A 22328-nucleotide genomic window follows, 5' to 3' on the forward strand; every position below is an offset into this window, starting at 1 on the left:
AACAAAACTCAGTAAGCAAAAGAGAAGAAGTAATAAACATGGCAGTAGAAATCAATGAAGTAGAAAAGAACAACAATGAAACCAAACAACAGAGAATGTGAGCAAGATGGCTCTTGGAAAATATTGACAAAATTAGTTAACCTCTCAAAATTAAAAGGAGAATATAAATTGCCAATTTCAAAAATGAAATAAATATTAGCATTACAGATCCTACAGACAAAGGATAGGAAACAATTATAAACAAATGATAATACATCCAACAATTAAGGTGAAATTCATTCCCTGAAAACTGACCAAATCAATCCAGAAAGTTTGAATTGCTCTATGTCTCTAAAACAAATTGAGAGCCACCATTGTGGCAAAGCAGGAAAAGCTACCATCTGCAATGTCGGCAACCCGTATGGGCACTGGTTCATATCCAGGCTGCTTCACTTAATCCAGCTCCCTGCTAACAGCCTGGGAAAATCCGCAGAAGATGGCCCATGTACTTGGGTACCTGCCATCCATGTGGGAGATGTGGATGAAGCTCCTAGGCTCCAGGCTTCAGGCTGGCCCACTGCTGGCTATTGCAGCCATATGGGGAATGAATCAGCAGATGGAAGATCTCTCTCTTTCTTTCCCTCTCTTAGTGTAACTCTTTAAAATAAATAAACCTTAAAAAAGGAAATTGGATTAATTTGCATGCTTAATTACAAATTTAAATGAAAATTGACATCAAATATAAAGCAATATTCACTTTCTTAAAAGTTTTTTTTTTTTTAATGTATTTGAAAGGCAGAGTTACAGGGAGGCAGAGGTAGAGAAAAAGAAAGAGAGAGAAAGAGGTCTTCCATCCTCTGGTTCATTCCACTGATGGCCACAATGGCCAGAACTGGGCCACTCCAAAGCCAGGAGCCAGGAGCTTCTTCTGGGTCTCTCATACTGGTGCAGGGGCCCAAGCCCCTGGGGCACCTTCTACTGCTTTCCCAGGCCACAGCAGAGAGCTGGATCAGAAGTGGAGCAGCTGGGACTTGAACCAGTGCCCATATAGGATGCTAGCACTGCAGGTGGCAACTTTACCCACTATGCCACAGTGCTGAGTCCGCAATATTCACTTTAACATAGCACTTCACTTCCTATCATCACACAACATTAAAATCCTGATATTAAATCAAAAGTTGTTTTCAAAAGCATGGCAGGAATTAATTGCCTAATTTTAATGGCCATATAATGTGTGCTTTAAGATCCTGATGCATGAATCTCTACTACAGTTATATCCTTCCCTAATAGGATATATTAAGGTGAAATATCCTCATGGAAAATCTGTCAAGCACACTGATTCCCCTGGTATAAACTCGATGGCTTACTAACCTTCCTTTATTCCATTATTTCCAACCATATCGATGCCATTGATTAATAATTCACAAAGCTCTCTGCCTTTGTTTTTCCAGCTTCTCATCTGGGACATAAAATGTCTCTTAAAGTGACCTCTATAGATTGCTAAATTCTTAGAACTATCGCTCAACAAAAATTATTATTCTCTTAGTTGTATGATTCCTAACCATTCTGTGCTACTAACTATGTGTCAAATAAATTACAGCTTAGTAGGCATCAGTGCCCTTAAGGGGTTACTTCTGAAGACTACACGTCTCGTGTTTATATTACCACAAGGTTCAAATCCAACCTGAAACAGAAGATGTTCCTTAACATGTAAAGATTGATTGATATGTAATGATCTTTTCAAAATTCCTATTCTTCAGATCATCTTACACAATTGCCAGTTGTCTAGTTGTAAGACTATCATCTGTAGCTCAAATATAATTTTAATCCAAGTTATAACAATAATGATCATGTATATAACAAAAATTGATTGCGACCCTCAATTGATGCCTAGTATGAGAGTATGATAGCTCAACGCTTTTAGAAATCAATTTCATATGAACCCGTAAGACTGAAATTATGCCTTATTATGTTGACATGAATTTTCTTCTGCTCTTAAAACACATAATTTAATTGCCTACAAAATTTCTGATGTGATATATTTTTGTAAACAACTCACTCACTCCTTCAAAATAAATATACAGGCTGGAATATGATTTTTTAACTGTACTTTCATTCCTAGTGAGAGATGACTTCCAAGGCCAAAATAACAAAAGTGGGTTATTAATAATGTGGTTTGGGCTGGCAGTTTTTCTCTCTTAGTACCTGGGCTATGTCTCGCCATTCCCTTCTAGCTTGTAGGGTTTCTGATGAGAGGTCTGCTGTGAGTCTAATTGGGGATCCTCTGAGAGTAATCTGACGTTTCTCTCTTGCACATTTTAGGATCTTTTCTTTATGTTTCACTGTGGTGAGTTTGATTACAACATGTCGTGGTGAGGATCTCTTTTGGTCATGTTTATTAGGGGTTCTATAAGCTTCCTATACTAAGATGCCTCTGTCCTTCTCCAAACCTGGGAAATTTTCTGCTAGTATCTCACTGAAAATGCCTTCTAATCCTTTCTCCCTCTCCATGCCTTCAGGAACTCCTAGAACCCGAATGTTGGTTTTTTTAATAGTATCCTGTAGATTCCCGACAATATTTTTTAGATTTCTAATTTCTTCTTCTTTTCTTTGGTTTGCCTGTTTCCTTTCCTGTTCTCTGTCTTCTAAGTTTGATATTCTCTCTTCTGCTTCGCCCATTCTGTTTTTAAGGCTCTCTAATGTGTTTGTCATTTGATCTATTGATTTCTTCATTTCATTATGATTTCTCGTATATTATATCCTGCAAAGCTCTCATTTGTGAATGAAGGTGAAATTAAGACTTTTCATAGCAAACAGAAACTGAAAGAATATGTTGCCACTCATCCTGCCCTGCAAAAGATGCTTAAAGATGTGTTACACACAGAAAGACAGAAACATGGTCACCATTATGAAAGAAGGTAAAGGAAGGAAACCTCACAGCAAAAGATCACAGGAAGCTCAATTTCTCTTTGACATAGAATTAAACTCTGATGCTCTGTTAAAGCAATGTGTTAAAGTAATCTATTTTTTTTATTTTTATTTTTTTTTTACTTTTTATTTATTTTTTTTAACTTTTATTTAATGAATATAAATTTCCAAAGTATAGCCCATGGGTTACAATGGCTTCCCCCCTCCCATAACTTCCCTCCCGCCCGCAATCCTCCCCCTTCCCGCTCCCTTTCCCCTTCCATTCATGTAAAGATTCATTTTCAATTCTCTTTGTATACAGAAGATCAGTTTAGTATATATTAGGTAAAGATTTCAACATTTTGCCCATATAGCAACACAAAGTGAAAAAACTACCATTGGATTACTAATTATAGCATTAAATAGCAATGTACAGCACATTAAAGACAGAGATCCTACATAATTTTTTTTTCAAATTAATTAATTTTCTATGCCATTTCCATTTTAACACCAGGTTGTTTTTTTTTCATTTCCAATTCTCTTTATATACAGAAGATCAATTCAGTATATAATTAGTAAAGACCTCATCAGTTTGTGCCCACACAGAAACGCAAAGTATAAAAATACTGTTTCAGTACTAGTTATAGCATCACTTCGCTTTAGACGACACATTAGGGACAGATCCCACATGGGGTGTAAGTACACAGTGACTCCTGTTGCTGATTTAACAATTTGACACTCCTGTTCATGGCGTCAGTAATCTCCCTAGGCTCTAGTCATGAGTTGCCAGGGCTATGGAAGCCTTTAGAGTTCGCTGACTTCGATCTTATTCCGATAGGGTCATAGTCAAAGTGGAAGTTCTCTCCTCCCTTCGGAGAAGGGTACCTCCTTCTTTGATGGCCCCGTTCTTTCCACTGGGATCTCACTCACAGAGATCATTCATTTAGGTCTTTTTTTTTTTTTCCATGATATCTTGGCTTTCCATGCCTGCTATACTCTCATGGGCTCTTCAGCCAGATCTGAATGCCTTGAGGGCTGATTCTGAGGCCGGAGTGTTGTTTAGGACATCTGCCATACTATGAGTCTGCTGTGTATCCCACTTCCCATGTTGGATCTTTCTCTCCCTTTTTGATTCTGTTAGTATTAGCAGATACTTGTCTTGTTTGTGTGATCTCTTTGACTCTTAGACCTATCAGAACTATCAATTGTGAGCTGAAATTGATCACTTGGACTAGTGCGATGGCATTGGTACATGCCATCTTGATGGAATTGTGTTGGAATCCCCTGGCACATTTCTAACTCCACCATTTGCGGCCAGTCCGATTGAGCATGTTCCAAATTGTTCGTCTCCTCCCTCTCTTTTTCCACTCTGAAATTTAACAGGGATCACTTTTCAGTTAAAATTTAAACACCTAAGAATAATTGTGTGTTAATTACTGAGTTCAACCAATAGTACTAGAACAACAACAACAACAACAAATACTAAAAAGGATAAAGTATTACATTGTACATCTAAAGTCAGGACAGGAGCTGATCAGTTCATTGTTGCTTATAGTGTCCATTTCACTTAACAGGTTTCCCCTTTGGCACTCAGTTGTCACCGATCAGGGAAAACAAATGATATTTTTCTCTTTGGGACTGGCTTAATTCACTCAGCATGATGTTTTCCAGATTGCTCCATCTTGTTGCAAATGACTGGGTTTCGTTGTTTCTTACTGCTGTATAGTATTCTATGGAGTACATGTCCCATAATTTCTTTATCCAGTCTACTGTTGATGGGCATTTGGGTTGGTTCCAGGTCTTAGCTATTGTGAATTGAGCTGCAATAAACATTAATGTGCAGATGGCTTTTTTATTAGCCAAATTAATTTCCTTTGGGTAAATTCCAAGGAGTGGGATGGCTGGGTTGTATGGTAGGGTTATGTTCAGGTTTCTGAGGAATCTCCAGACAGACTTCCATAGTGGCTTAACCAGTTTGCATTCCCACCAACAGTGGGTTAGTGTCCCTTTTTCCCCACATCCTCTCCAGCATCTGTTGTTGGTAGATTTCTGAATGTGAGCCATTCTCACCGGGGTGAGATGGAACCTCATTGTGGTTTTGATTTGCATTTCTCTGATTGCTAGTGATTTTGAACATTTTTTCATGTGTCTGTTGGCCATTTGGATTTCCTCTTTCGAAAAATGTCTATTGAGGTCCTTGGCCCATCTCTTAAGTGGGTTGTTTGTTTTGTTGTTGTGGATTTTCTTGATTTCTTTGTAGATTCTGGTTATCAATCCTTTATCTGTAGTATAGTTTGCAAATATTTTTTCCCATTCTGTTGGTTGCCTCTTCACTTTCCTGACTGTTTCTTTTGAAGTACAGAAACTTCTCAATTTGATGCAATCCCAAATGTTAATTTTGGTTTTGACTGCCTGTGCTGTTGGAGTATTTTCCAGGGAGTCTTTGCCTGTGCCTATATCTTGCAGGGTTTCTCCAATGCTCTCTAATAATTTGATGGTTTCGGGTCATAGATTTAAGTCTTTAATCCATGTTGAGTGAATTTTTGTGTAAGGTGATAGGTATGGGTCTTGCTTCAAGCTTCTGCACGTGGAAATCCAATTTTCCCAGCACCATTTATTGAATAGACTGTCCTTATTCCAGGGATTAGATTTGGATCTTTGGTCAAATATAAGTTGGCTGTAGATGTTTGGATTGATTTCTGGTGTTTCTATTCTGTTCCATTGGTCTATCCATCTGTTTCTGTACCAGTACCATGCTGTTTTGATAACAACTGCCCTGTAGTATGTCCTAAAATCAGGTATTGTGATGCCTCCGGCTTTGTTTTTGTTGTACAGGATTGCTTTGGCTATTCGAGGTCTTCTGTGTCTCCATATGAATTTCAGCATCATTTTTTCCAGATCTGAGAAGAAGGTCTTCGGGATCTTGATGGGTATTGCATTGAATGTATAAATTGCTTTTGGGAGAATAGACATTTTGATGATATTGATTCTTCCAATCCATGAGCATGGAAGATTTCTCCATTTTTTGGTATCCTCTTCTATTTCTTTCTGTAAGGTTTTGTAGTTTTCATCATAGAGATCTTTAACGTCTTTGGTTAAGTTTATTCCAAGGTATTTGATTGTTTTTGTAGCTATTGTGAATGGGATTGATTTTAGAAGTTCTTCCTCAGCCGTGGCATTGCCTGTGTATACAAAGGCTGTTGATTTTTGTGGATTGATTTTATATCCTGCTACTTTGCCAAACTCTTCGATGAGTTCCAGCAGTCTCTTAGTAGAGTTCTTTGGGTCCCCTAAATAAAGAATCATATCATCTGCAAAGAGGGATAGTTTGAGTTCGTCCTTCCCGATTTGTATCCCTTTAATTTCTTTTTCTTGCCTAATAGCTCTGGCCAAAACTTCCAGAACTATATCGAATAGCAGTGGTGAGAGAGGGCATCCCTGTCTGGTACCAGATCTCAGTGGAAATGCTTCCAACTTTTCCCCATTCAATAGGATGTTGGCCGTGGGTTTTTCATATATTGCTTTGATTGTATTAAGGAATGTTCCTTCCATACCCAGTTTGCTTAGAGTTTTCATCATGAAAGGGTGTTGTATTTTGTCAAATGCTTTCTCTGCGTCTATTGAGAGAATCATATGGTTTTTCTTCTGCAGTCTGTTAATGTAGTGTATTACGTTGATTGTTTTGCGAATGTTGAACCATCCCTGCATACCGGGGATGAATCCCACTTGGTCTGGGTGGATGATCTTTCTGATGTGTTGTTGCAATCTATTGGCCAGAATTTTATTGAGGATTTTTGCATCTATGTTCATCAGGGATATTGGTCTGTAATTCTCTTTCAATGTTGCGTCTCTTTCTGGCTTAGGAATTAAGGTGATGCTGGCTTCATAGAAAGAATTTGGGAGGATTCCCTCTTTTTCGATTGCTCTGAATAGTTTGAGAAGAATTGGAGTTAGTTCTTCTCTAAATGTCTGGTAGAACTCAGCAGTGAATCCATCTGGCCCTGGGCTTTTCTTTGTTGGGAGGGCCTTTATTACTGTTTCAATTTCTGTGTCAGTTATGGGTCTGTTTAGGTTTTCTATGTCTTCCTGGCTCAATTTAGGGAGGCTGTATGTGTCCAAGAATCTGTCCATTTCTGATAGATTTCCCTGTTTGCTGGCATACAAGTCCTTGTAGTAATTTCTGATGATTCTTTTTATTTCTGTGGCGTCTGTTGTTACGTTTCCCATTTCATCTCTGATCCTATTGATTTGGGTCTTTTCTCTTCTTTTTTGAGTTAGTTGGGCCAATGGGGTGTCAATTTTGTTTATTTTGTCAAAAAACCAGCTCCTCGTTTGGCTGATTTTTTGTAATGTTTTTTTGGATTCAATCCTGTTGATTTCTTCTCTGATTTTAATTATTTCTCTTCTCCTACTGGGTTTGGGTTTGGTTTGCTGCAGATTTTCTAGATCCTTGAGATGACTTGAAAGCTCATCTATTTGGTGCCTTTCCAATTTCTTGATGTAGGCACCTATTGATATAAACTTTCCTCTTAACACTGCTTTTGTTGTATCCCATAGGTTTTGGTATGTTGTGCTGTTATCCTCATTTACTTCCAGAAAATTTTTGATTTCTCTTTTAATTTCTTCTTTGACCCATTGTTCATTCAGGAGCATGTTGTTCAATCTCCATGTGTTTGCACGTGCTCTAGGGATTCCTGAGTTGCCAATTTCCAATTTCATTCCTTTGTGGTCTGAGAAGCTGCATGGTATGATTCTAATTCTTTTGAATTTGCTGAGACTTGCTTTATGGCCTAGTATGTGGTCAATCCTAGAGAGGGTTCCATGTACTGCTGAGAAGAATGTAAAGTCCTTAGATGTAGGATGAAAAGTTCTGTAGATATCTGTTAGATCCATTTGGGCTATAGTGTCATTTAAATCTACTGTCTCCTTGTTGATCTTCTGTCCTGTTGATCTGTCTATCTCTGAGAGTGGAGTATTGAAATCCCCCAGTACTACTGTATTGGGGTCTAAGTCTCCCTTTAAGTCCCTTAACAAGTCTTTTAAATAAGCTGGTGCCCTGTAATTAGGTGCATATACATTGATAATCGTTATATCTTCCTGTTGAATTGATCCCTTAATCATTAAATAGTGCCCCTCTTTATCTTTCTTAACAGTTTTTGTGGTAAAGTTTATGTTGTCCGATATTAAGATGGCTACGCCCGCTCTCTTTTCATTTCTGTTGGCGTGGTATATCTTTTTCCAGCCTTTCACTCTCAGCCTGTATGGATCATTGTTGGATAGATGGGTTTCTTGTAAGCAGCAAAAGGATGGGTTTTGTTCCTTAACCCAATCAGCCAATCGGTGTCTTTTAACTGGACAGTTCAAGCCATTAACATTCAATGTGACTATTGAGAAGGAGTAACTTTGCCCTGCCATTAGCCAAAGATACTTTCTAATATATGGTTTGAGATTCCTGTGATCTTTTGGTGTGAGGTTTCCTACCTTTACCTTCTTTCATATTGGTGACCGTGTTTCTGTGTTTCTGTATGTAACACATCTTTAAGCATCTTTTGCAGGGCTGGACGAGTGGCGACAAATTCTTTCAGTTTCTGTTTGCTTTGCAAGGTCTTTATTTCACCTTCATTCATAAATGAGAGCTTTGCAGGATATAATATTCTGGGCTGGCAGTTTTTCTCTCTTAGCACCTGGGCTATGTCTCGCCATTCTCTCCTAGCTTGCAGGGTTTCTGAAGAGAAGTCAGCTGTGAGTCTAATTGGAGATCCTCTGAGAGTAATCTGGTGTTTCTCTCTTGCACATTTTAGGATCTTTTCTTTGTGTTTCACTGTGGTGAGTTTGATTACGACGTGTCGTGGTGAGGATCTCTTTTGGTCATGTTTATTAGGGGTTCTATGAGCTTCCTGTATTAGGATGTCTCTGTCTTTCTCCAAACCTGGGAAATTTTCTGCTAGTATCTCACTAAAAAGGCCTTCTAATCCTTTCTCTCTCTCCATGCCTTCAGGAACTCCTAGAACCCGAATGTTAGATTTTTTAAAAGTATCCTGTAGATTCCTGACAGTATTTTTTAGATTTCTGATTTCTTCTTCTTTTCTTTGATTTGATTGTTTCCTTTCCTGTTCTCTGTCTTCTAAATCTGATATTCTCTCTTCTGCTTCGTCCATTCTGTTTTTAAGACTCTCTAATGTGTTTGTCATTTGATCTATTGAATTCTTCATTTCATTATGATTTCTCATCACTATCACCATTTCTTGTTCCACTAGTTGTTTCAATTCATTTTGATTCCTCCTTAATATTTCATTTTCACGAGAGAGATTTTCTATCTTGTCCATGAAGGATTTCTGTAGTTCAAGAATTTGTTTTTGAGAACTTCTTAATGTTCTTAGCAATTTTTTGAGATCTGCTTCTTGCATTTCTTCAATCTCCTCATCTTCATAATCTTGAATTGGGGTGTCTTTTTCATTTGGGGGTGTCATAGTGTCTTCCTTGTTCTTGTTACCTTGGTTTTTGCGTTTGTTGTTTGGCATGTTGGAGATATTTGGTTTCTTCACTGTGGTGTTTTTTCTTGTTACACTATGGCTCTATATTAAGTGGACTGTCTGCTTTCAGTGGTGCCTTAGAGGCTTGAGATGAGTGTGGACTGAGAGCTGTGTTTGGTTCCTCAGGGCTGAGGGTGTGTCAAAGATGACACTCCCAGGTTAGGTGTGGTAAATCTCTCTCTTTTTTGATTCAAAAGGGAAGTAATTCCGCACAGCTGGATGTAATTGGAGGTAGTTAGCAGGCAAATGATATACCCACAGGAGCCAGAGATCAGAAGCTCTTTCCCAAGGACCACACAGGGAATCTCTGCTGCCCTCAGTGTGGGCTCCAATTCTCCTGCAATCTCCCACTGGGTTGCCAAGTTAGATGCTAATCTCCTGTTATTTCACCCCTCCCCGCAGAGTCAGGTTTTTCTGCTCGGCTCAGGGCCGGTGCAGACCTGAGGTCGCCCAGCTTATGACGTATGTCCAAAATGGCGCCTGCTCTGTCTTGCTCGCCTTTGAGAGGTGAGCGGAGAGAGAGAAACTTGTGTCCGTATCAGTCACTTTTTTTATTTTTTTTTTCTCTCTCTTCTAGTTAGCCTGGTGAACTTTTCCCCACGGAGTTTCAAGCCTCGTTCCCTCTAGCCTCCTCTTTCCGCTTGCTCGCTGGTATCTCGGGCTATGGAGGTTCGGCTCACCTCGCGTTCCAGCGCTGGTGCGTTGAGTCTGCTGCTGGTGTCCCGAACTTGGGCTCCCACGCTCTCCACGCAGGTCCACTGTGAATCACTAGTTCCGGAAGAGTTTCCTCTGCTGTTTCATCCCCTACTCTTCCTTGACCCTGCAGTATCTCCACTTATATTAAACTTTCTCTCCCCCCGGACTAAGTGTGCTTCTGCCTATTCCGCCATCTTGCTCTTGATGTCTGTTATATTCTAATTGTTCAAAAACAGCTGAATTTTTATTAAGAGCTATGGGTTATTTAAATATGTGCTTATTTTCAAAGATTCGAATAATCACCTTGTAACAATGATCAAATTTGGTCTATGTTATGTCATGATTTTAGGGAATCTTATTTCAACCAGATATTTTGGATTTTGAGCCTTCTTGGCATTCTTGACAGGCATTCAAAAAATCAAAGTTTCAAACAATCTGGTCTCTAAAATTTCCAGTAAATCCTGGACTTTGGTTTTTCCAGTTTGGGCCCAACTGAAAAAATCAAAGGACCTATGTCTCTCATCTTATAGAGACACCAACTAATCAGTCTATTTGGAGTATATTAGAAGGACTGTCAAGATGTGATGTGGTACCAAACTTTAAGTTTCTATAATGGAAAATGCTATTAATACAAATGTTTGAGAATTAAAAAGTCTAATGATCTTGTGTTACTAGTCATGATAGTTATCTTAATGAGAAAGCCGCAGAAGCCTAAAGGGTTAAATACTTGTAAAATCCTACAGGTGCTTTCAAAAATACTGTGAAGTAAGCAAGTGCATCTTGTTGGTTGATGAGTTTATAATTTTAAACATGGCGACTTAAAGTCTTTTGTCATCCACAGTTATATATGATGTGCTGCTCATAAAACTAAAGCGTTGTTGGTTCTGTGTTTAGCTGTCCTCCTATAGGTTCCTATGGACTTTTCCCAGCCACTTCTATTGTATTCAGTACTTTGGGATGGCTCTGTAAACAGATGAAGCCAATAATGTATTCACAGTACCAACTGAGAGAAAGTATGGTTAACTGAGGTTACTAAAAACAAAAAGCAATTCAAATCAATTGGCAATCTACAAAAAGAGTTAAAGATTTTAAAAGCTATTATTAAAATTGATATATTGGTCTACTATGCTATGTTATATGTGTGTACATATTGTATGTCCACATGGGGAAATTTTATTAAGAGTTTTATTTTAAATGGCTTATAGATAAGATTGCCCATAAATTTAAGCTGCTAAAATCAATCAAAGATACATTTCAATTTGTGTGACCTGAATCTGTGTATCATATGTTTTAAACTTGTTGGTAGAAAGAAACTAAAAACATTTTATATGGTTGTGCTTAAGTTTACTGGTTAAACAAACTACACCATGTTAGATATTTAAGAGGTGTTTTCAAATACATGATTATTAAAATTTCTAGAAGGCCTTGGACCTTCTGGTAAATGTTTTCTTAAGCTGTTATCTAATGGTTGAAACTGTATGCTAAGTATTCATGTGATATTGCTATTGTCACGATCTAGGACTTGCTCCCTCATTTCTCTATTCTAAGCCCAACTTGTTCTTTCATTTCTCTATTGTCTTCAAGGTAGGAAACTAATTCTATTATGAAGGAATCTGTAGGACGCACAATTTAATCTTTAGACCTTATCAAAGAGATGGCTAACATTTTTCTGTAATAGCATAGCCAAAATAAGAACTTAAATAATAATCTCATGGCTAGATTCACTTCGCCATCAGCCAAGTATACAGTAAGCAGAAAAAACCTCCCTTTCAGACCAAAGGGTTTTAAAGTGAGAATATAAGTTTCCTCATGGGCATTGTCTACCTTAGAAAAACTACTACAGAACATGCCTGTGACTATAGACTTGTAGTTCAGGCCACCGAAGATTAGAGATGGGACACGGGCACTCCCTTGACTTGCATCCTCTGGTCTGCTTTAACACAAACCAGGAGGAAAAGAAACCTCGGCATCAGAAGCAATGAGTGGCAGGCCTATTAATGGCTGATCTGTACAGTGATCTGCCCTCAAGGAAACCCAACAGGCCAGTCCACTGCAGTGGCTTTCAATGTGGTAAGCCTGGGCTTCAGCAGAAGTCAGCTTGTGAAGAGCCCTGGCAGCTCTGCCAAGAGTTGGATCACTGGAAATGGACCTGCCCTGGAGTCGAAGGATGCCCAGGTCAGAGCCACAGATCTTATTGGCTCTAAGCTGAAAAGCCCTTCACTCAGCCCAACTTCCAAAGTGACCACTGCAGCTGAGGGGACAGCCAAGTAGGGTCACAACATTGCAGGCAAAACTGTAAAGTTCTTGTTAGAGATGTCACCTGCCTTTACCTGGCCAGCTCTCCTCCCAGGCCAGCCAAGTAATGAAAGTCAACAGAGTGCCTTCCCCTAGGAGGTTCACACCTCCCTTAGGATATACCCCATGTGAAGAGATAGATAGGTCTGGGCCTCTTAGCTTACAAGGCCTAAAGCCCACCAGATTATTATCAAGCCCCTTCTGTCAGGTTCTATTTGCCTCTCAATCAGAAAACTTAATTGTAGCTTAGACAGCACCTTTCTTAGCTCCTCTAATAATGACTCTGTCCTTTGTTCTAGACCCTGTCTAGCGCACTTGGGCCTCATTCCTTTGTAATCATAACCTCTACTCTACCACCAATGGCTCTACTCCCAACCTGTGTGTACTGATGGTCCTCTTCCCCACTTAATGCTGTATAATTGTTCAAACCTGGTAAATGCCACTCTTAGGATCATTGGTTACTATCCTCACTCTGTCTTTTATGACCTTGTCTAAATATGATCAGAGTCGGCAAACTTGGAAGGCTTCCATAGCCTTGGCAACTCATGACGACAGCCTAGGGTGGTTGCTGGTGCCATAAACTAGAGTGTCAATTTGTTGGGTCAACAACAGGAGCCACTGTGCACTTGCTCCTCATGTGGGATCTCTGTCCTTAATGTGCTGTACATTTTGATTTAATGCTATAACTAGTACTCAAACAGTATGTTTCACTTTGTGTTGCTATGTGGGTGCAAACTGTTGAAATCTTTATACTAAATTGATCTTCTATATATAAAGAGAATTGAAAATGAATCTTGATGCAAATGGAAGGGGAGAGGGAGCGGGAGAGGGGAGGGTTGCGGGTGGGAGGGAAGTTATGGGAGGGGGAAGCCATTGTAATCCATAAGCTGTACAGTGGAAATTTATATTCATTAAATAAAAGTTAAAAAAAATAATGTGGTTTGAGTATTCCCAGAAACTTTCTTAGTAGAAGGTATATCTTTAAAGAGGTCCAGTGTCAGAATTATTTTCATTTATTTACTTATTTTTGCATGTTCTACCCAGACGCCAGCACACTATAAAGACTGGTCCCTCACTCCATCTCTGCCCTCACGATCCAACTCTCCCTATACCCTATTCAGCAGTGACACTGGATGGATAAGAATATGACTGATCATTTGTGTCGGAGAGAGGACACAGAAAAGGCAGGATCTGAAGAGGGAGAATAAGAGAAAGGAGGATAAAGGGTTCAGATTTGAAGAGTCCCAAAGGGTCTGAATGTGGGAGCAAGAAGTCACCATCTCTGCTGATGGTGCAAGTTGCAAAGTACATGTGCACCCTAGATAGCCCACTTCAGACTCAACACCAAGCCCAGGGTTAGGGTGATAGAGTATGAAAAATCACAAATCTACATGACCCCTGGGAATTTTGTGTGAGTTAGAACTGAAGTAAGAAATTGCATAAACATCTACTTGGATTATGTGTATTTGCTTAACTTACTAACAATAAAAATATTGTACTATTTCACCTCTTTAATAAGGAGCTACCTGGCTTATTATTATTAAGCACTGTGCTGGGATTAGGGACTAAAGTCCAGACGCACATGCTTCTCAATTAACAATTCACATGTTTAAACTTTGCCAATCCGCTTCTTAATTTCCAATGACCTAACTCAGTGCCAATATATTAACTGTACGTATTCATAATTTCCTATTTTTATACTTTAAACTTCTGTGTATGAACAGCCTACTAAAAAAGAACAAATCATACATTCTTTACAACTTTTGATATCCTAGGAATAGTATTGTCAAAATATGTAATAAATAATATTTTAGAGCTATCTATGCTTATAAAAGAGAATTTCTCCAGCCCTGTGCTTCTCAGGAGTCAAAGTTGGAGTTCCTTTGACCACAGTATAAGAATGAAGATTAGGATGTGACTTCTCTATTTATAAAGGAGATAAGACTGCATACAAGTAGAATTTATCTACTGGGGAAAAAATTACACAGTGAATACATTATTATGCATACTCCTCAAATCCTCCTTTTTAGAAAGGAAGTTGAAACAGACAGAATACAAATAAAATAATCCCACTAAATAATTATGTAGTCATTTTTGGTTTTATAACTCTTTCTAATAGGTATTTCAACTTTGAAGTCTTGACAATCAGGATTATATTCAAAGGAAATATCCTACATGAGCTGAAAAGTAGGTCTTTAAAAATAATAAATCTTTAACTTTATTGGAGTAAATAATCTAATAATCAAAATCAAATTGTGAGTAGCAGCTAAGGCTTAGGTATGATGATTCAGAGCTCCTTAAAATATAGCAGGGTGGGTAGGGGCAAGGGGGAAAATTGTTGTGCTTAAACACAAACGGAAATTCTGCAGGAGAGATGTCATCAAAAGGGAGAGACTTACGTTGGAATGGGTGGATGACAGACAGCAAGCTCCTTTTAAAGTAGGTGGGATGGGATAGGCTGGAAGACTTTGTCTCTTTTCCATGCAGTAGGAAAGAGGGCACAGTGTTTGCACTGGGAGGTTGAAGGCACACTCATCTGCTGAGAGGGCATGGGAGTGTGAACCAAGCAAGGTCAGCAACTGAACTGCAAGTGAGGGAGGGTGTTGAGAGTTGAAAGCAGAGGAGCAAGGGTGCATTGAATGTTTGTGAACTGATAAAACTTTGGGGCATGCACCGTGGTGCTTCCTACCCAGCTCCCTGCTGATTGCCTGGGAAAGCAACAGAGGATGACTTAAGTGCTTGGGCCCCCGCACCCACATGGGAGACTCAGAAGAAACTCCTGGTTCCTGGCTTCAGACTGGCCCAACTCCAGCCATTGCTGCCATTTGGGGAGTGAACCAGTGGTTGGAAGATCTCTGTCTCTTCTCTCTTCCTCTCTCTCTCCCTCTCTCTCTCTGTAACTGTGACTTTTAAATAAACAAATAAATATTTTTTTAAGAAAAGAAAATTATGTAAAACCATCATTGCAGAATAGAAGTAAACTCAGTATTTCTGCATTGTTTATACAAGGAGAGAGAACCATTCTATAAAAGCAGGCACAAATATATAAATCAAAATCAGGTGTGAAAGTGGATGTTATTTCAAATGAGAAAAAAAATCAGAAGTTTATAATACCTCCTCATAAGCAGCATAAACATGATAAAATATGAAGAAGGGCAACATTTTTTTATCAGTTTTACACAATACATTTCTGTGTTACTTATTTCCTGTTTTTTTATTCTCACTTTTATATAGCTTCTTATCTCGACAATAGTGTTGTAATATTTCCAAATTGGAGATAAAACTATAGTTCAAGATTTCCTGTAGCCTGATGACTGATCTTTATTTTCCATCAATAGTTTCTTTCAGCTTCATAATTCACTGGGATGTATTAATGTTTAGAGTTGTTGTAAATATGGAAAACTTATTAGAAAGTTTTCTTCATGTATGAACTATAATATTAGAATAAATTTTCTCAGGCTAGCTATTGTGGTACTGTCACATCAAATGCTAATTCTCCTCTACTTCTCAGATTTTCTTCACGCCTTAGAAAGTGTGACTTAGTGTCTGTCTTCTTTGTTACACAGCACTGGGTGAATCAACCTGGATTCCTGGTAATCATTTTACATAGAAGTGATTGTGAGCCACAAATATAGTGTCCTACTAAACCCAAATTCATTGTATGGCTACCTTCCCTTTGGCTGATCCCTAAGATGCTGTGACTAGTCCATAGCCACCAAACCCCACAGCACTTTGCCAAAAAGAGAATTTAGAGCGGGAAGGGAGAGTTACTTAATCTCAGCCAAAATATGTTGCTTTGGAGCATTTTACAAAAACATAGGTCCATGTAAACACCATGCTAGGACTTCTCTGGGAGACTTGGAAAGGGTTCATAGAAGTGAAGGCCCTGAAACATACATTTCACCATCTTCACAGTAAGTGAACCTGTGTGGTGTGAATGACTGAGCAAATGCCATGGATAAATATGACGTCTGAGTTTGTTTGTGGTTGAGCTCGTGTCTGGCTATGGGGAGGAATGGACAAAGCATCATAGGTATTATAGGTATTTTCAAATAACTATAAAGAAACGTAGTTCCACTTAAGTTGCATAAAGAAGGAAATGGAGGAGGTAACTTATGTATATTAGGAAAATACAAAAAAATAAAAAGAAAAAAGAAAAATACAAATGACAGTGGGTTTAATGTCATAAGGAAAGGCTCTTGAACAAGTGAGATAAAAAATGACAAGTTATGGTCTGAAAGTAGGATGGCTGAGTTCAAGATTTTGAAGGTTGGTGGTGATGACAATGTTGATGTCATGATTATGTAAGTGGTAAGATAAAGAGGGAAAAAAGCATACCTGATAACAATAATCATTAAAATTTGTTGAAGTCTGTTCTTGTGTCAAATACTCTTCTAGAGAGGACTTGAAGATCAATTGAGCAATGAGAGATTGAAAATACAGACAGACAATGGTCACACCATATAGAAAACAGAACTAGGATCCAGTCTAGAGTGGCCAGTTCAGGAAGCCAAACCATTATCTGCAGCAACTAGTCCAGAAGATCACACAATAACCTCTGAAATAATGAAGCGCCAATAGCCTGAACTTTGATTAATAGTTGACAGTTCCAAAATTTTCCTCAGTAATTTCCTAATTTTGCCACAGTTTTCAACCCAAAACCAATCAGAGAAAACAAAATATGTATACCTACACAATCATATAAGATGCCCCACTTCTAGTTAGCCTGCCTACAGCTTCTTCATTCCAACAGCCTCCAATCAGTTTACTTATATTTTGAGTTTTACCATATGAAAGTGATAGTGGCTGCCTTCCTAATGGTAGCAAGCTTATAATAGTCTTTGCTTGTTCTCCTTTTGATGCTCTTTGTTTACCTCCACAGTAGGTGAGGTTTTAGATGGGTTCTCCATCTTGTTAATCACAACAAAGTTGAAAAAGTCACTTACTATGGCCTTCATTGAGTGGAGAGCAATGCCCATCATGGCAATCTAAGACCCATGAAGTAGGGAAAGCACATAGAAAACCAGCTGATGTGAGCCTCTGGCGAGCAGGGAGTTTACTTAATGTATAGTACATATCATAAAGAGCATGAGAACAGCACAGGAACATGGAAAATACCTCACAGTTTGAGCATGTGACGTAAAGAGGCTTTAAATGGAATGTCATCTTTAGAGGATGGCTAGGTTCCAGGTGAGGCAAAAGTGCAAAAAGAGTGTTCTTTGAAGATAAGAAGATTTTGTTGATTCCAATTTCAGAATTCCAAACAGACCCAGGAGTAAATTTTGGAGGAAGGCAGTAAAAGGCTGGATAAACTCATAAATACATTAAGACATGCATTCTGGAAATAGTAGATAGTGAGTGGTGGACTTTTGAATAGTGACAGAGGCAAACAAAGACATCAAGCAAAAATACTGCAGCCTCATACTCTTCTTTAGTAGTGTGGAAATAAGGACTGTTTCCCTCCCTCCTTATTTCTTTCCCTAAAATGTTCTAATAACAAGTTTAATTATCCCTAGTCCATAGGCAGAAAAAATTAAGTCATAACTTAGTAGTAATAATGAGGAGAAGAGGAAGAAAAAAGCATACTTCTACACTTCTATTTGTGCTTCTGGAAAGTTGAAATGGAAACATTTAAATGTAGATAACTTCCCTTTTGAATTATATGTGTATGTATCATGTAATGATAAACACTATGAGAGAGAGGCTGTAACAATCAGGAGAAAATTCTCTCATCACAATCTATTGACGGGCACACATGAGAAGGTTTTTGGTTATTTGTCAAATCACCAGTTTGGCAAAAGCCCAATTGCTATTTTGTATTATCATTTGGCCTTTAAATATTTTATCCTACTCTCCAGGAGTATAAAGGTCTAGCCACTCATTTAACAAAGGCATAGGCTGAAGATGATCAATAAGCATTCTTCATCTTTGTGGTCAAATTTGGAATCCTATCATCATAAAGTAGAAATATTATTTAATTTTTGTATTTATTTCCAAGAGATGGGCTGGTTCATCATTATCTTACCATTCATCTCCCTGTGTCATCTCTGGAGTTAATCAATCCTGGTGTTTAATTTTGGCATGTGGCAAAAACGAAACACAAAGCAGCAGTCCGCTGAGGACTGCAAATGGGTGTGGTTCTGAACCGTGTCAGAGAGCACACATGACTACTTAAGGGAGGTTGTGCCCACTGGCAGACAGACCTCACAGTTCCACCCTCCTGGCCACAGCCCGTGGGAGCACACTGGGACCGTCTAGCCTAGTGTTACTCCTGAACAGCATCCAGGCTTTGCGTCCTCTCCACTCTTTCCCTCCTACTTCTCTTATTTGGGGAGGGCTTAGCTTTGTGTAATGATTATCTTTCTCATTTGTTTTTGTCTTTTCTTTTCCCACTTCTCTAAATGGCTTTATCTGCCAGTCACAATTTTTGTGGTCTGCAATTCTGATCACTTTTAAATGAAACCCATGCTGGCTTTGGTAATCATAATGTCATTTACAATTTACCACTAAACACGTTTATTCAGTTAGTAGCACACTGGAGAAAGAGAACTCCATATGAACTCACCGTGAAAGGCCTAATCTGATTATTTCCTCATGAAAATCCAGGCAGGGGTGCTTGTAAGAGGGGCTGAGAGAAGAAGGAGAAAAAGCCAGGTCTGGCCACAGCTGACTTTGATAATCAATGTGAATAGATAAGTGATACAGCCTGTCAGGGCCGCTGCCCAGGCACCCCAGGGCATTCCTCTCAGAAAGGCAAGAGTGGACAGGACTTAATAAATGCTGAGTGACCAGTGAGTATTGGCTTGGCATATGCTATTGCATTCGAGATGGACAAGAACAGTGATAAAGTCCAGAAGCCCTTCTCTAAGTGGGGGAAATTAGATTAAGCAGGTTGTATTTATGTGTGCATGTGTGCACATGAGCACTTGTTTTGTGTATACTCCACTGTTCTAAAATATACTGGCCATACAATGTGCTCTGACTAGACTGGAAATCCTAGACCTCAAAACCAAGAAAGGAGGCAACATAGGGTTGTCTGGTGGAGAAGAAGGAAGAAGGCGGGTGTGCTCTGTGAGTGTGTATGTATACTCAGGTTGCTTCCAGGGTTCTAACAAATATTAACTTTGTGTCAATATTTGTCCTTCCTGTCGTGAAATGAGGATTTTCCACCTCATTTCACGTTTGGAAAGAAAATATGCCAAGGGGATCATTTTTGCTAGGGGAAAAATTAAAAGAAAAGAAAAAATAAAGGAACAACTTCTATTTTTTTAGAAAAATGGATCAGAGGGAAAGAAAAACAAAGTATTTTTAAAATAAATGTTTTGACTCAAAGGCACAAAGAATCCTTCTATGTTAGTGCTTTCAACAAAAGAGAAAAATTTATATGTTTAAAATTGAATGAAATACATCAACATTAATGATTTGTTCCTTGAGGATAGCACTACAATTTCCCTCAATAATTTTTTTAGTCATTTTGTGATAGATCTCATAATTTGCAACACAGTGAAGTGTAGGAGATTTTGACAAAAACAAAATATATATAATCATTCTTTTATTTTGAAGAAATGAAAAAAATCATTCACCACTATTTTCTGTCAAATACCATTTAGACCTCATTATTTCTAATTTAACAAATACAAATGGCCACAGGTCAAATAAAGAGAAGACAGGTTGAATTTACCCCCATGTGTGTGTGTTGTCATTGATCGTCAGGCTACAAGGAGTGCAACGCCAAAATTTCAAAGCTGTGCTGCTAAATATACATACAAAGTAAGTAGCCAAGACCCACCTATAAATTATTTCAGAAAATATGCTTTGGTCATAGTAGAAATAATACAGAAAAGGGTCTTTTTTAGAATGAAGAATTCCAGCTTAAAATTATTTTTTCAAAAATAATGGGTAATAGGTGTGCGTTATTTTTATAAGATGAAGGTAATTAAGGGTGAGGTTTTTATAAATAAAAGATTCAATAGAGATGTCAGGAAGCACAACCTTTCTAATTTGGAGGCTAGAATTAAACATCTTTAATATCTGTTGAATGACCACAAGATGGTAGCTCTTATTAATAAAAGAGAAACATATGCTTGCAAATATATACACATATTATTATTATAAGTAATTTAAGTATAATTATTAGTTGTTATTATTATTACAAGATATTTATTGTTATAAGTAACTACAGACACTTAAAGTTCATTAGAAGGAAAAAGCATGACCTGTATTCAATGATTAGTTCCGGAAGCCTCAAAATGAACACATTTCCAGATGGTTTTCATGAGACAGTGGCATTTAGGAGTATCATCACCCTTGGTCCCACTCTCAATGAGGAAGACAGCATTCTAACAACTAGTGACTGCTGTAGAGAAGTAGCTCTTAGCACTCAGGAGTCATGAGATGCCCACGTGTAAAGATAGTTCTATAACAACAAAAAGATGCTTGATGAGGAATAGATGTGTCTGTGGATATGAAATGGACTGGTTAGCTACATACACAGGTTCTGTCACAATTCTGTGAGCAATTTCACCAAAGTTCTTGTACTTGGGTCTGCTTTTCATGGGGATGCATTTCCAAATTAATCTGAGAGAAACGGAAAATCACATAAAACCAGCCATTGCATGAAGCAAGAGATGCAGGCAAGGCCTTCTTTGAAAGGCCCCTCTATTTTTGTGAAGTTCTCTTTTAATGAAAATGTTACTTTGAGGAGGAAAATGACCAAGAGATAAGAGTAAGTGATGAAAAGACAGCGAAGATGAGGGGGAAGAAGGTCACATGTGTATCCAACATGCTTTTTTTCTCAAATCAACTTTCTTTTAACCAAATTTTTTAAAGATTTATTTATTTATTTATTTGGAAGGCACAGTTACCGAGAGGCAGAGGCAGAAAGAGAGGGAGACAGATGTCTCCCAACCGATGGTTCAGCCCCCAAATGGAATGCTCCAGCAATGTCTGGAGCTGAGCTGATCTGAAGCCAGGAGCCAGGAGTTTCCTCTGGGTTCCCCAATGCAGGTGCATGGGCCCAAACACTTGGACCATCTCCCACTGGCTTCCCAGGCCATAGCAGAGAGCTGAATTAGAAGAGGAGCACCCAGGATTTGAACTGGTGCCATATGGAATGCTGGCACTGCAGGCAGCAGCTTTACCTGCTATGCCACAGCACCAGCCCCAATAAAAAAATATTATTGATAGACGTCCATTCAAACAAATTTGAATAACTTTTGTATTTGTATAATACTAAGATGTCATTATCTACATACTTCTTCAAATAATCGGCAAATAGAAAATGTTTTTATATTTTTGTTATTTTGTTGTAATGTGATTTCATCTGTAAACATTGGCAGATATGGTTCCAATTATGATTTTTATTATTTATTTTATTTATTATTTGACCCTACAGGAAAGACAGCATAGAAAGTGAGAGATCAGGTTTTCCAGTTGGAGAAGTTTGCATTGCGTCCTGCCTTTGCCACTTTCTAGCTGCAAAACAGTGGATAGGTTGCTTTTTCTCTCTGACTCAGTTTTCTGATTCCTCAAAGGAAGTGAGAATTGTTCCTACTTCATAGGGTAATGGATATGGTTAAATGAAACAAGATATGCACAGAGTCCTTGACAAATGAATGCTACTAAATGTAAGTTGCTACATTTGCTGCAATGAAAATTATTTTTAAAAAGTTTTAACAAACATAAAAATTGTACTTGTTTATAGAGTATCGTGTGATGCTTTGATACTTGCATACATTGTATAATGTCCAATCTATCTTCTCAAATACTTAACATTTATTTATGGTAAAAGCATCTGAAATCCTATCTTTATAACCATTTGACATTCTCCTCTGACAATTTGTTGGCCCTATCCTCTTAAAATAGTATTTGCTTCATAGTCTAAAACAACATCCATGTTTGCAATGTTGCAAACATTCA

At 38.3% G+C, this 22328-nt stretch overlaps 1 protein-coding gene across 1 annotated transcript in view; it reads right to left on the reverse strand.

The window, feature by feature from the left end:
* Nucleotides 1–22328, reverse strand: part of PKHD1 (PKHD1 ciliary IPT domain containing fibrocystin/polyductin) — a 531849-nt gene that overhangs the window by 49656 nt on the left and 459865 nt on the right. The window lies entirely within an intron of this gene.

Source organism: Lepus europaeus, chromosome 3 (genome assembly GCF_033115175.1).
Source record: "Lepus europaeus isolate LE1 chromosome 3, mLepTim1.pri, whole genome shotgun sequence".
Classification (NCBI taxonomy): domain Eukaryota; kingdom Metazoa; phylum Chordata; class Mammalia; order Lagomorpha; family Leporidae; genus Lepus; species Lepus europaeus.